The sequence below is a fragment of the Panthera leo genome, chromosome B2 (genome assembly GCF_018350215.1).
Source record: "Panthera leo isolate Ple1 chromosome B2, P.leo_Ple1_pat1.1, whole genome shotgun sequence".
NCBI lineage: Eukaryota > Metazoa > Chordata > Mammalia > Carnivora > Felidae > Panthera > Panthera leo.
This window is the reverse complement of record NC_056683.1, coordinates 131050482-131065939: the sequence shown is the minus strand read 5'-3', so window position 1 is coordinate 131065939 and position 15458 is coordinate 131050482. Positions and strand designations below refer to the sequence as shown.

General features: G+C 35.8%; 1 protein-coding gene across 1 annotated transcript in view; it reads right to left on the bottom strand.

Moving 5' to 3' along the window:
* The window catches only part of GRM1 (glutamate metabotropic receptor 1), a 468268-nt gene that overhangs the window by 289774 nt on the left and 163036 nt on the right, over positions 1-15458 (bottom strand). The gene's annotated exons all lie outside the window — the stretch shown is intronic.

Here is a 15458-nt window from a genome sequence, read left to right as displayed (position 1 = left end):
CACACAACATTTGTCAATTAAGTTTGCTGTTAAAAACATAGAATTTATAGTGCCCCCTAACAATTACAATAGTCACATCAAAGGTTAATGATCACAGATCAGTATAACAAATATAATGACATTTAAAAGTTTGAAATATTGTGATACTTATCAAAATGTGACACAGAGACACAAAGTGAGCAAATCCTATTGGAAAATGATGCCGATAGACTTTCTTGATGCAAGGTTGCCACAGACCTTCACTTTGTATTTTAAAAAAAAGCAATATTTGCAAACTGCAATAAAATGAAGTAAAATAAAACAAGATATGCCTGTACTTTGTTACTGACACAATTTTTGCAATTCCAGCTCCCTTGAGTTTTTAGCTAAGTTTTCAACCCTTATAGGAATTTATTAGAGTGAATTTTAATACCTATATAATGTGCTACATTTGGTGACCGAGGAAGCAAAATTTATACCTGTTTATCTCCTCATTAGAGAGGAATGCCATACCCAGAAGCCCTTTAGGTCATACTTCCTAATTACTATGTAGTGTTTCCATCAATCCCCGAAGTGGCATCCTACATTTTGAAAAACTGTCTATGGTAATTTTTTTAAAAATGTTTTAATGTTTTTTATTTTTATTTTCCACAGAGACAGAGAGAGCACACCAGCGAGTGGGGAGGGGCAGAGAGAGAGGAGACACAGAATCTTAACAGGCTCCAGGCTCTAAACTGTCAGCATAGAGCCTGAGGCAGGGCTCGAACTCATGAACCATGAAATCATGACTTGAGCTGAAGGCAGACACTTAACCGACTGAGCCACCCAGGTGCCCCTGTTTATGGTAATTTTTAGGGAATATACCTGTACAGGAAGAAAACTACTACTATGAACAAAAAAAGTGTGAAAAGGAATGTTCGGAGCACACGTTTTTGCTTTTGTTTTTGTTTTCAATCTTCAATGTTATTTTAAAAACATGTAGAAACCATACTCATCTCTAAAGCATATCAGATAAAAAGATATGCTTCTCCCAAATATGAGAACACACCAGACATTGACCATAACTACAACTAGGACTCTGGGTAAGTATCTCAGGGGAAAAGTGTAAATTTCTTTTGTGCAATTGTCCATTTTTCACAGTATATAGCTCAAACTCTGGAATGAGAGTTTTAATGAGTTTTAATAGCCTCCAATGAGAAAAGGTTATTGAGTTTTACTCTCTGAAATATTTAGAGCAATAGTCCTTGATTATTTTACTATCCATTCAAAGTACATAAAAGAGAAATGGGACAGGGTTAAGGTTGCCAAGAGGTAAGGGCTTTCCAGTAGGAAGAATCTTCATCCCAGAACACCCCTCTTCCCAACCCTTTCACTTCTTCTGGTCAGAACAAGGAATGAGCTCATATGAGAAAGAATGGTGGCCCAAAGGCAGTTGGGTGACATATTCAAAGTGCTGAAATAACAAGCTGTTGACCAAGAATCTTCTATCCAGCAAAAATGAAAGTGAAATAAAGATATTCCCAGATAAACAAACACTGAGTAAATTCATTACTAGCAGACCTACCCCCCCAAAAAATAAATAAAATAAATATTAACAGTAGTTCTTTACGCTTAAAGCAAGTTACCCAAGATAGAAATTCAAACACACACACACACACACACAGTGCACAAGTAAAGGTAGTTAAAGTAATTATAAAAAACAGTATAAATGTATATCTCTTCTTCTTTCTAACTTCAATGATTTAAAAAGCAGCTTCATAAAACAATATGCATATAATTTTATGTGAGGACCAATAACACAAGGAAGTGTAATATATTTGACAACAGCACAAAGATGGTGGGTAAGAACAAAGTTGTATCTGGTATGTCAATGACACCAGATGGTAACTTGCATCCATAGTGAAAAAAATGTAGAGAATCAAAAATGGTAAATCAGATGGAAAATGTAAAAATACCTTTGAATATATTTACTTTTCCCTAGTCAGTTTCTCTAATAGACATAACTTCTAAAGCAGTAATTATGACAATGCATTGCTGAGTTTCTAATATATGTAAATGTAATGTGTAACAATAGTACGAAAGGAAGAAAAAGGAAAGAGAGCTATATAAGAGTAATATATATTTGTATATCTCACTGAAGTTAAATTAGCATAAATTTGAAGTGGATTCATAAGTTAAGATTTATACAGTAAGCCCTTACCAAGCACTAGGAAAATAATGTTTAAAAAATATACTGAAAAAAAAAGATTAAAAAAACAATGGAACAAAAAGACACAAAACACTGGAAAGCAAAACGTAAATTAGTAGCAGTAACTCTATATCAATAATTACATTATGTGTGAAAGGATAAAACAATACAATCAAAAGGTAGAGATTGTAAGTCTAGATTTAAAAAAGTAAGATCCAACTACATGTTGTCTAAGGAAATATTTTACATACAATACAAATATGTTGATAGTGAAAGGATGGAAAAAGAGATATAATGTAGATGGCAATCATTAAAAGGCAGGAGTAGCTATACTCTTATCAGGAATAAAAGCTTTAAAATAGTAAGTCACTTGATATAAAGAGGAATATTTTCTAATGAGAAAAGCATCAATATATCAGAAAGAGACAGCTATTATAAGCATATATACACCTAGCAAGAGAAACTTAAAATACATGAAACAAAAACTAAGTTAAAGGGGGAAAAAGACAATTCAACAAAAATAATGGAGAGACAAAATATCAACAGGATATAGAAGACTTTAACAACAGTATGAAGAAACTACACCTTACAGGCATCTATGGAACCCTCAGCCCAACAACAATAAAATACAAATTCATCTCAAGTGCACTTGGAATATTCCCCAGAGCACAGCATATGATAGGCAATAAAACAAGGCTTATTAAATGTAAAAGGGATGAAGTCACATACAAACTATTCTTAATTATAATAAAATGACAAGAAGATGAGAAGCACAATATCTGAAATAAAAAATGCACATGATGGGATTAAGAACAGATTAAACACTGCCAAAAACAAAAACAAACAAACAAAAATCATGTATTCACAGTCATATCCATAGACAGTGTAGAAGATGAAGCAAAGAAAGAAAAGTGGGGGAAAAAAAAGACATATAATCTCCCTGTGCAAAAATATCAAGCAATCAAACATACATATAATTGGAGCCCAAGATAGAAAGGAAAGAATGATAAGGACAGAAATAATATTTGAGGAAATAGGGGTGCTTGGGTGGCTCAGTCAGTTAAGCATCCGACTCTTGATTTCAGCTCAGGTCATGATCTCATGGTTCGTGGGATCGAGCTCCACATCAGGCTCTGCACTGACAGCACAGAGCCTGCTTGGGATTCTCTCTCTCTCTCTTTCTCTGTCCCTCCCCTGCTCACGTTTTCTCTCTCTCTCACACACAAAGTAAATAAACTTAAGAAAATAATATTTGAGGAAATAATAGCCAATTATTTTCCAAATTTGATTTGAAAAAACTATGAACCCTTATATCTAAGAAATTTAATAAACCTCAGGTCAAATAAATAAAAGGAAAAACCACATCAAGGTTTATAATCAAATTGCTGAAAACAAGTGATAAAAAGACAGGCTTAAAACAGTAAGAGATTAAAAATACATATTCAAGGAACACAAAATCATAGCATATTTTTTATCAGAAGCTATGCAGGTCAAAAACATAATTGAGTAATATCTCTAAAGTATTGGGAGTTAAAAACAGGAACTATCAACCTAGAAGTCTATACCAGGTAAATGTTTTTTTTATTTTAATTAAGGTAAAATAAAAACATTATAGACAAAAAAAAGTGAAGAGAATTTATTCAGCAGACCAGCCTCACAAGTAATGTTAAAGAAAATTCTTCAGAGAGAAGGAAAATAATCCAGAAGAAAATTTGGACCTACACAAAGGAATGAAAAAGTAATTGCATAAGTAATTATGGAAGGTAGTTATTCTCATTTTTAATTTCTTCAACAGACAATTGACTATTTAAAATAATAGTGTATTTTAGACATTAGAATAGAATTAGAAGTAAAATAATGAAACAATAGAGCACACATCAAAAGAGAGAAATAGAAATATATTACTATAAAGTTCTTATACTATATGTAATGTGGTATAATATTCTTAGAATATGGACATTAATAACTTAATGAAACTTATTATAAACCCTAAATAATTATTCATAAAATAATAAAGAATCCTAGCTAGTGAGTCAAAGGTAAAGGTGAATTGGAATGCTAAAATATTTAATTAATACACATGCTGGCACAAAAACAGACACATAGACCAATGGAATAGAATAGAAACCCCAGAACTAGACCCACAAACGTATGGCCAACTCATCTTTGACAAAGCAGGAAAGAACATCCAATGGAAAAAAGACAGTCTCTTTAACAAATGGTGCTGGGAGAACTGGACAGCAACATGCAGAACGTTGAAACTAGACCACTTTCTCACACCATTCACAAAAATAAACTCAAAATGGATAAAGGACCTGAATGTGAGACAGGAAACCATCAAAACCTTAGAGGAGAAAGCAGGAAAAGACCTCTCTGACCTCAGCCATAGCAATCTCTTACTCGACACATCCCCAAAGGCAAGGGAATTAAAAGCAAAAGTGAATTACTGGGACCTAATGAAGATAAAAAGCTTCTGCACGGCAAAGGAAACAACCAACAAAACTAAAAGGCAACCAACGGAATGGGAAAAGATATTTGCAAATGACATATTGGACAAAGGGCTAGTATCCAAAATCTATAAAGAGCTCACCAAACTCCACACCCGAAAAACAAATAACCCAGTGAAGAAATGGGCAGAAAACATGAATAGACACTTCTCTAAAGAAGACATCCGGATGGCCAACAGGCACATGAAAAGATGTTCAACGTCGCTCCTCATCAGGGAAATACAAATCAAAACCACACTCAGATATCACCTCACTCCAGTCAGAGTGGCCAAAATGAACAAATGAGGAGACTATAGATGCTGGAGAGGATGTGGAGAAACGGGAACCCTCTTGCACTGTTGGTGGGAATGCAAATTGGTGCAGCCGCTCTGGAAAGCAGTGTGGAGGTTCCTCAGAAAATTAAAAATAGACCTCCTCTATGACCCAGCAATAGCACTGCTAGGAATTTATCCAAGGGATACAGGAGTACTGATGCATAGGGGCACTTGTACCCCAATGTTTATAGCAGCACTCTCAACAATAGCCAAATTATGGAAAGAGCCGAAATGTCCATCAACTGATGAATGGATAAAGAAATTGTGGTTTATATACACAATGGAATACTACGTGGCAATGAGAAAAAATGAAATATGGCCTTTTGTAGCAACGTGGATGGAACTGGAGAGTGTGATGCTAAGTGAAATAAGCCATACAGAGAAAGACAGATACCATATGGTTTCACTCTTATGTGGATCCTGAGAAACTTAAGAGAAACCCATGGGGGAGGGGAAGGAAAAAAAAAAAAAAAAGAGGTTAGAGTGGGAGAGAGCCAAAGCATAAGAGACTGTTAAAAACTGAGAACAAACTGAGGGTTGATGGGGGGTGGGAGGGAGGGTGGGTGATGGGTATTGAGGAGGGCACCTTTGGGATGAGCACTGGGTGTTGTATGGAAACCAATTTGACAATAAATTTCATATATTAAAAAAAAAAATACACATGCATATATGCTCATTTATTTTCAACAAATATCAGGCTATTTTAATGGAGAAATGATAGTCTTTTCAACAGAACAGTTCTGGAACAACTGGATATTTTTACTTAAAAAAACATATATGAAACTTAACAACATATATGTTGTTATGTCACAACATATATGAAAATTAACTTCAAATATATAACTTAATCATATATCTAAACATAGAAAGAAACATTATAAAATTTAGACAAAAATGTTTGTGACTTTGGAGTAGGTAAAGTTATTTTTGATAAAACACAACAAACATAAATCATAAAAGAAGAAATTGATAACTGGACTTTTAAATATTAAAACATTCTATCTTCCAAAGATACTGTTAACAAAATTTAATTTTCAGACACATACTTAGCAAAAATATATGCTATATATGTTTATTATAAATGATTTGGGTCCAGGGGCGTCTGGGTGGCTCAGTCAGTTGAGCATCCGACTTCGGCTCAGGTCATGATCTCACGTTTCGTGAGTTCGAGCCTCACATCGGGCTCTGTGCTGACAGCTCAGAGCCTAGAGCCTGCTTTGGATTCTGTGTCTTCCTCTCTCTCTGCCCCTCCCCCACTTGTTCTCTGTCTTTCTCTGCCTCTCAAAAATAAAGAAACATAACAAAAAAAAATAATAAATGATTTGGGTCCAGAAATTATAAAGAACTTTCTACAACTTTGCAATAAAACAACCAACCTGATGACAAAATGGACTTACAGATCTACAAAAGATTTCACCAAAAGAGATATTAAAATGGCAAATAAGCACATAAAAATGTTCAACATCATTAGTCATTATGAAAATGCAAATTAAAACCACAAAGAGATGCCACTGCACACCCACCAGAATAGCTAAAAGTGAAAAGACTGACAATACTATTTTGGTGAAGATGTAAAGGAATTAGAACTCTCATACACCACTGGGGGAACTGCAAAATGGTACATCCACTTTGGAAAATAGTTTGCCAGTTTCTTGTAAAGCAATCTATAAAGTTAAATACAGACTTACCATGTGACCCATAATCTCACCCTTAGATATTTCTTTAAGAGAATTAAATAGATATATCCACACAAAGACTTATACGTGAATGTCCATACATGCATTATGCATTATAGTCGAAACTGGGAAAGATCCAAATGTTCATCAATAGGAGAATGGATCAGCAAATTGAAGCACATCCATGCCATGGAATACTACTCAGCAATAAAGAAGCTATGCAAACGTACAACACCATGGGTGTATCTCAAAAGCACTTTGCAAATTAAAATAAGTCAGACATAAAAGACTACATTCCATATGATTTTCTGTATACAATGTTCTAGAAAAGGCAAAAGTGTAATGACAGAAAGCAGATGAGTAATTGTCTGTGTACAGAGGTTGGAAAGGAATGCTTGCCAAGGGACATTAGGAAATGTTTTTCTGTGATGGAAATATTCTATATCATGATTTATATAGTTATGATGCTTAAACAGAGTTATGATGCTTATACAGAGTTACAAGAATCATCAAATGAAACACTTAAAGTTGGTGAATTTCAATAAGGCTGATTTGAAATGTACATACTCCTCCATCTATCCCTGGGCATATTGAATTAGAATTGAAGGGGGGTGGAGCCCAGGAACTGATGGTTTTAGGGTTTTTGATATAGGCAGCCAAGCAGCTGACAAGCACCTAAATCATCAGCACCCAACTCTACAATTAGCAAGAAATGGTAGTTCATTGTTCATCCCTGGGCAACCCTAGACTCAGAGATGACTGGACTAATCTGCCACTTGTGTAAATGTTTCCTACTCTGCATCTTGATCAGTCAGAAAACTAGGACATGACTCTGCTTTTTACAGGTCAAGTCAATAGGCCAGTTTGGGCAGGAATATAGGAAATAGAGCTGAAAATAGTGTTTACTACTATTACTACCACTCCTACTGTCAATATTACTATTATTTACTACTCTCCTCATGTATCTTTACTTTTGAAAGAAAATCTTGAAGCCAAATAAATTTAAGAAATTTTAAAAAAACAGAGCTAAAGTGTCAAAATAACAGGCAAAAAAGTTAAAATTTTCATTCCATTTTCCCTTTCAAATATGTCCTGAGAGGGGCGCCTGGGTGGCTCAGTTGGTTAAGCGTCCGACTTCAGCTCAGGTCATGATCTCGTGGTCCCCTGAGTTCGAGCCCCGCGTCGGGCTCTGTGCTGACCGCTCAGAGCCTGGAACCTGTTTCGGATTCTGTGTCTCCCCCTCTTTCTGATGCTCTGTCTGTCTCTCTCTGTCTCAAAATAAATAAATGTTAAAAAAAAATTAAATATGTCCTGAGAGCAACTCAGTTATTGTGAATGCCACCAGAGTGTAAAGCATAGGTGTAGGCTTCAGAAGGTAGTGGTTCTGAAACTTAACTCATCTTCAGTCTTTACAACAAGAAGAAGATCCAAAGTCTCTCATCAAGAAATTGTATTGACGGTTTGTGGTAGGATCCAGGAATGTGCATTTTTAAGTGCGCATATTGTTTCTGTTGTGCAGCCAGTTTGGGAAGAAACTATCATGTTTCCACAAAATGTATTAATATAAAATCCCTGCTGTCTTTGATCAGCCTCAAACATAAACTTGACTAAATTATAATGACTTCTTTTTCCTCCATTCAAATTGAGCCAGTGCCGTATAGATACAGAGGGCAACCCTAAACTCTTCAGTGTTTCTAGTACTCTAAAGGCAAGGAAAGACCAAGATGTTAGTCATACAGTTTTTAGAAGTCCATTATCTGAAACATGGAAATAGGTATTGGTGTAAAGGAAGGGTTAAGCACAATGCAAATCAGTCACCCAAATATTGTGAAAATCCTAAGCATTTCTGTGGCTGAGATCTATGCTCACAATACTTGTCAATATCCTCCTACAAATAATGTTTAATCTCCAGAGTACTCTAAACTAAATCCCCTCTCCTTCCCTCGAATATATTTCTCACAGTCTTTTTCTAACAGTGTAATCTTCCACAAAGTTCTCATTAATCTGCGTGTGGAGGAGGAATGTTTTAAGAAAGGGATTGCCTGTCAGCCAGTTAGCAATCATTTTCTGCCCTTGGGAACTTACAGAAGGCCAGGTTATGTATCTATAAGTTGGGACCATCACACATCAGAAAATGCTCATCAGCTTTGCCAGCCTCTTGATTATAATCCATTTTGGTGGAGGTCATGCTTCACTGAAAGTTCACATTTACTTTATAATATATAACCTTTATAATTTTGTCTGAAGGCTGAAAACTTCAGATATCCCCCCCCCATTTTTTCCATAATGGAAAGATAGGATCTAAAATAACTCATTTCTCATAAAAAAAAATAAGTGTGTGAAACATAACACCATGGTATATCATCTTGTTTCAAGGGTATAAAGGTCACTTTTCCAAATATGTGTTTAGGTTCTAGAAGAAAAAGACAAAAACATTACCTTATATTTAAAAAAAAAAAAGGAAAAATTACTTCTTTTGTTTTAAAATGAAGCAATAGCCATCTTTCCAGATAAAGCAAGTGCTCCTTTCAAGACATTTTTTTAATGTGCTTAAGGTTGTTGTGCTTTCAACTCAAAAATCATGGTGTCAATGTTTTCATGGATCAAGTTTTAGAAGGAATTTCTCTTCAAAGACAAATATTGGAAAGTGGGTCTAGTGGGTTAGAAGACAAGAGTTGAGAGAGATGATAGATAAAACAGTGCCCACCAATAAGGGGTAAGCATTTGAAATGTAAGGACTCTATACTTAATAGTTTGATTGGCCAGGATATAGTAGGGAGAGGGGGCAAAATGAAAGGTTATTGGCTTAATTACCTTTATTGGATATTTCTTTTGTAGAGTGGATAAGTTAGAAGATGAGGCCATAATCCAATAAAAGGGGCTAGGAAATATATAATTAAATATGGCATATCCAATATATTTAATCATGTATTTAATCAGAGGCTCCTAACAAGATAGAATGTAAATCTACTGTAAAGGCTTCCCAAGATGAGGAAAACAGGGTGGAAAATGTCAACACCTGGCATACAACTAAAGCCAGAAAGCTCTCACTCATCCCCTGAGAAGAGTGTGTCTTTAGGTCCCCACAAGAGATCTACCACTGACACTCAGCTATAGTTTAACAGGCAAGTAGGCATTTTGTAATTAGAAAAATACAACTTAATGGGGTGCCTGGGTGACTCAAGTCGGTTAAGCATCTGACTTTAGCTCATGAACTCTCGGTTCATGGGTTCAAGCCCTGAGTTGGGCTCTGTGCTAACAGCTCAGAACCTGGAGCCTACTTTGGATTCTGGGTCTCCCTCTATCTCTTTCATTCCCCATGCACACTGTCCATCTGTCTGTCTGTCTGTCTGTCTCTCTCTCTCTCTCTTTCTCTCAAAAATAAGATTTTTAAAAATTTTTATTTTTTTAGAAAATTGTATTTTTAAAGAAAAATACAACCTAAGAGACAAGCAAAAATGAGTTGTAATTTTACAGATGAATTCTAGAGGCTGAGGCTGACTGAAGAAGAACGTCAAACCTTACCATGCTAGATAAAACATACTGATCCTGGAATAGGAAAGGAAAAGCAAGGGCCACACAATGAAACCACTTGCTTTCTCTCTGACTCCCCATGATTTCTGGCACAGTTGAGTTTTTACCACACCAAAACACCTTTTAGGCTTGATGGGAAAATTAACAAGCATATAAAACCTGTCAACTTTGAGGAGGTTATAATTTGATATTTATGTATCTATATGATTTATGGTATTATAGTAAGTTTGAATCTTGTCCACCACTTATTAAATTTAGGAATTTGGTATAGTTGTTTAAGCTCTCTACCTTTCAAATCAACCTTTCAGGGTTGTTGTGAAGACTGGAGATATTAAATATTAATAGCCTAGTACATACCAAACACTCAATAAATGGTAGCTCTTATGTGTTCATACACATGAACCATGCTCACTTTCACTTTCTTCAAATAAAGGAACAAAAAATAGAAATTAGAACAAATCAGCCAGTTAACAATTACAGTTTTAATAATTATCACTTAAGATTTCAGTGAAATATCGCCCACTTGTTCCAAATTGGCTTCTATGTAAGTATAGTTCCATAGATACAGACTGTGTGCAAAGAGAATTAGACTGTGGAGTCTCATGTTATGATAAAAAATAATGAGCTTGAAAAGAATAGCCCCTTTATTGAATTATCACATAAAACCTTTAATACTGGGAGAGGAAAAAAATTAAAAGAAATAGATAATAATTAGAAATGTAAAATTTTCTTACAGAGATACTTCAGTTCATTTTCCAAGAAGGTGAATTTAAACAATAAAATAAATTTCTAGAAGAGAGAGCAACTAAGAGGAAACTAAGGTTAATGCTAATATCTCTTAAACACAACAATGACAACTTGACAGAGTATAATTTAGTGATTAAGAGCATGAATTCTGAGGTCAAACTGCCTAGGTTCAAATCCCAGCTCTAGATTTGCAGTACTTTTTGACAACTTTCCTACTTCTCCATACATCAGAGCGGGAATAATACTAGTACATTTCTCATTATAGTGTTATCATAATTAAATGAGTTAATGTATGCAAAGTGCTTAGAATAGTGCCTGGCATATAGTAGGTCCTAAACAAATGTGATTATCATCATCACCATCATCATTAGAGTTACAGCTATGGTGAGCACAATTCTGAGAATCATCTCAAAAGAGGCGATTTCATAGAGCCAAGATGGAACATTTCTTTAGTGTAATGATTAACTTGTGGTTAGTTAACTTACTTGGTGACAATATTCTGCCAATTTGTCTAAAGTCAAAGGTTTGATTATCTTGTAGGCTGCATTGATTATCTGCTGGCTGCATTCCATGACCACGTGAAGACACTAATACTGACCAGCTGTATTCAACAAATTCTCCTGGTTTTAATAAAGGTTACAGGTAAGAAAATGTAAACTGATTAATCTAAATTCACAAATAATTTTAGAAAAAATTAATGTACAAATATATTCCTATTGATCATAGTTTTGTCACATGGTCTTAATATAAGTTGTTAATTTTGTAGGAAAAAATAGACTCAGAGACAAAAAGTAACTTAAACAAGATCACATGATTACTTGGTGTCAGGGCTAGAATTCTCAGCCCCTATTTCTTTTTGTTTCATTTTTCCATTATTCTATATTCATTAAATATAGAATGCTCTTATTATCTTTGATAACTTCCTATTTAAAAAATTCTATTTCTGTCATTATAGTTTATTATGCCATTATGGAAAACAGTTTCAATGACAGAATGTGGGATTTTAAGACCATCATAAGACTTTCTTATGAGAAAAATGAAAAGCCATTTTGAGGTATTGAGCACAGAAAGAGAGATATTACCTGACTTAATTTTTTTATTATTTACTTTTTTTCCTTTTTTTAACTTGTTTTATTTTGTATTTTTTTTTAATTTACATCCAAATTAGTTAGCACCTAGTGCAACAATGATTTCAGGAGTAGATTCTTTAACGCCCCTTACCCATTTAGCCCATCCACCCTCCCACAACCCCTCCAGTGACACTCAGTTTGTTCTCCATATTTATGAGTCTCTTCTGTTTTGTCCCCCTCCCTGTTTTTATATTATTTTTGTTTCCCTTCCCTTATGTTCATCTGTTTTGTCTCTTAAAGTCCTCATATGAGTGAAGTCATATGCTTTTTGTCTTTCTCTGACTGACTAATTTCACTTAGCATAATACCCTTCAGTTCCATCCATGTAGTTGCAAATGGCAAGATTTCATTCTTGTTGATTGCCAAGTAATACTCCATTATATATATATATATATATATATATATATATATATATATATATATACATACATATACCCCACATCTTCTTTATCCATTCATCCATCGATGGACATTTGGGCTCTTTCCATACCTTGGCTATTGTTGATAGTGCTGCTATACACATGGGGGTGCATGTGTCCCTTTGAAACAGCACACCTGTATCCCGTGGATAAAATGCCTAGTATTGTAATTGCTGGGTCATAGGGTAGTTCTATTTTTAGTTTGTTGAGGAACCTCCATACTGTTTTCCAGAGTGGCTGCACCAGCTTGCATTTCCACTGACTTAAGTTTTTAAAAGATCACTTTGCCTTAAGAACAGATGATGGAGAAGGGCAGGGATCAATTAGGAGGTTATCACCATAATCCAGATGAGGGATGATGGTGCCTTGGACTGGGATGGTAGCAATGAGAATGGCAGTAATTTGTCAAAGTCTGGATATGCTTGGATGGTAGCACTACAACATTTTCTTTTATGTTGGATGTGAAACATGAGAGAAAAGAGGGGTCATGAAGGCAAGAGAATATAAATCTTCATTCAGGAAGTTCTAATGCTTTTAACTAAATACCTTTTGCTGCAGTCTAAGCCATGACTTACTCATCCTCACCTCTATGCAAAGAGGTCCATCACCATCTTTGGTGATTCTGGAGGCAGCCAGAATCATACTATGTGCTGTGAAAAATACTGAACAATGGCTCCTGACCTCAAAGGAGTTTATCATTTAGTAAATGAACTCCTCTCCAAATAGAAGAGAGATATATTTAACAGCACTGCAAATGTAGCCAGAAGTTGCACTTGATGTTAAACTGTAACCCTTCCGGGCACGCCTGCACAAATGAGAGAACCAAGCCCACCAAATGTCCATCTGGGATAGAATGTATTCCTCAGGAAGTGGAAGAATCAAACATCTGAAGGGAAAGCTAATTCTAGGTATGGTGTGGTGTTCCTGCTTGCCTTGGCTCCCTGTTCAGCTCCCTATGGACTCATGTATGAATTCCTATCTCTTCCAGGGAAGGGAGAGAACTGTGAACAAAGAATAGAAAGGGCTATTTTCCCCCAAATCCTCTAAGATATGAGAGTAACAGCCAATACTACTCTGATAGATGTCCATAGAATATAGCCCAGAAAGGCAGAGAAGCACCAAGTGTGGCAGGCTTTGGCATCTCAAGGACTCCATGCATCCTTGGCAATAACCACCGGTGCAGGGAACAGCATCCTCAGAAGCTCAGGTGTTCATTGTCGTCATGATTCCCTATGATGTGTCATTAGCACCCAGCAGAGATAGGGCAGATAGACAGAGGAATAAAAGAGGTAGATATCACATGTAACTGACCTTTTCACAAGCAAGCATCTGAGAGACTCAGAAATACTTGTCTGAACTCAGCTATTATTAGCAGGTAAGCAAGAGTCAGAGAGGTAAGTTTATATTGTCATCTTTGTTCAGCTTTAAAATAATGATGAAAGGGGCGCCTGGGTGGCTCAGTCAGTTACGTGTCCAACTTTGGCTCAGGTCATGATCTCCCAGTTCGTGGATTTGAGCCCCACGTGGGGCTCTGTGCTGACAGTTCAGAGCCTGGAGCGTGCTTCGGATTCTGTCTCGCTCTCTCTGTGCCTCCCCCACTTGTGCTCTCCCTCTATCTCAAAGTTAATAAACATTAAAAAAAATATGATGGGATGAGTTCTTTACACTCCAGGTACTCACTGCAACATTTTATATAATTATATTTCACAATTAGGCAGTCTGTATACCCCAAGGCTCACATATTTGCCACATCTGTTTAAAGTACCCAGAAATCAGGTAGATAGCCTCTTCATGGATGTTAAAGAGAATGAATTCTGGAAAAACAGACAACTGTTCTTTTGAAAAGGGTAAACATGAGAATATTTTTAAGACAAGTGTCCTTCATAAAAGCAGTCATTTTACAAAATCAATAAAAAGAACAAATCTGTATGTCCTGGTACACATATTACCAACCTTATTTTGTATAACACTTCAACAATGCTGCCTTCCTCCCTTTCACTCATAAAGGAAATAATATTCCATTTTTAAACACTCTTTTTTTTAAGACTTGCTAAGTGGCTTCACACAACTGCATCATGTTGAAGAAGCCAAAGTGACATTTTGTGGCACTGTGCCAATTTTACTCAAATTTAATAATTTTTTCTTAATCTTGAATTATATTTGACCTTAATTCCATTTCTCCTCATGAGAGAGTATTTGTTTGTTTGTTTATTTATTTAGTTGTATTTATATCCTACCTTCTTTTCAAAAGTCTCCGGTACCTCTAGTTCCAGATGATGATGAGATTAGTGTTACTACTATTATGGCATTTAACACGTCAAGGACAGAAGGAAAGGTCTGGTGGGGATGTATGTCCAAACCATTACTACTCGGCGTCCTAGAGAAGAGGGTCAGTGGTTGAGGTACTTCAGTAGGTGAGATATAGATTATATTCTAGCCAGTAGAGGAGATGAGAGGAGAAAAGGGAATCTGGAAGATGAGTGTGACAGAGTCAGGGATCAGTGGAGGCTTTCCCTTATGTAAATTCAGTAGGTTCCTTGGAAAAATTAAGCAGTTGCTTTGTGCAATATTTTTAGTAGGCAAATTAAACAAGACACCTGTTAGGTCAAAACCCTATGAAAAATACAATGACACTGAAAATCTATTCCCACAAAAGTGCATATCATATGATCCAGAAAGAAGAGCAGAGGTTTTGGAAGCCACCACCTACTGTCTCAGGAGTCACATGCTGAAAGCATCACTCAGCCATCCCACGCGTGCAAAAGAGCACATTGTCAGGTTCCACGGTTCAGCTGCATTTAGCCAGCCCTTCAAATTTCCTATCTTAATATATATTTCTATTTTCATTGCTACCCCTCCTCCACCAATACCCCATTAAGGCTTCCATGCTTTTTGAAGACATAAGCATGTGTGTGGTTTAGGGAGCTGGGGGTTGGGAAGGGCCAGAAGCAACTAAAAAGAATA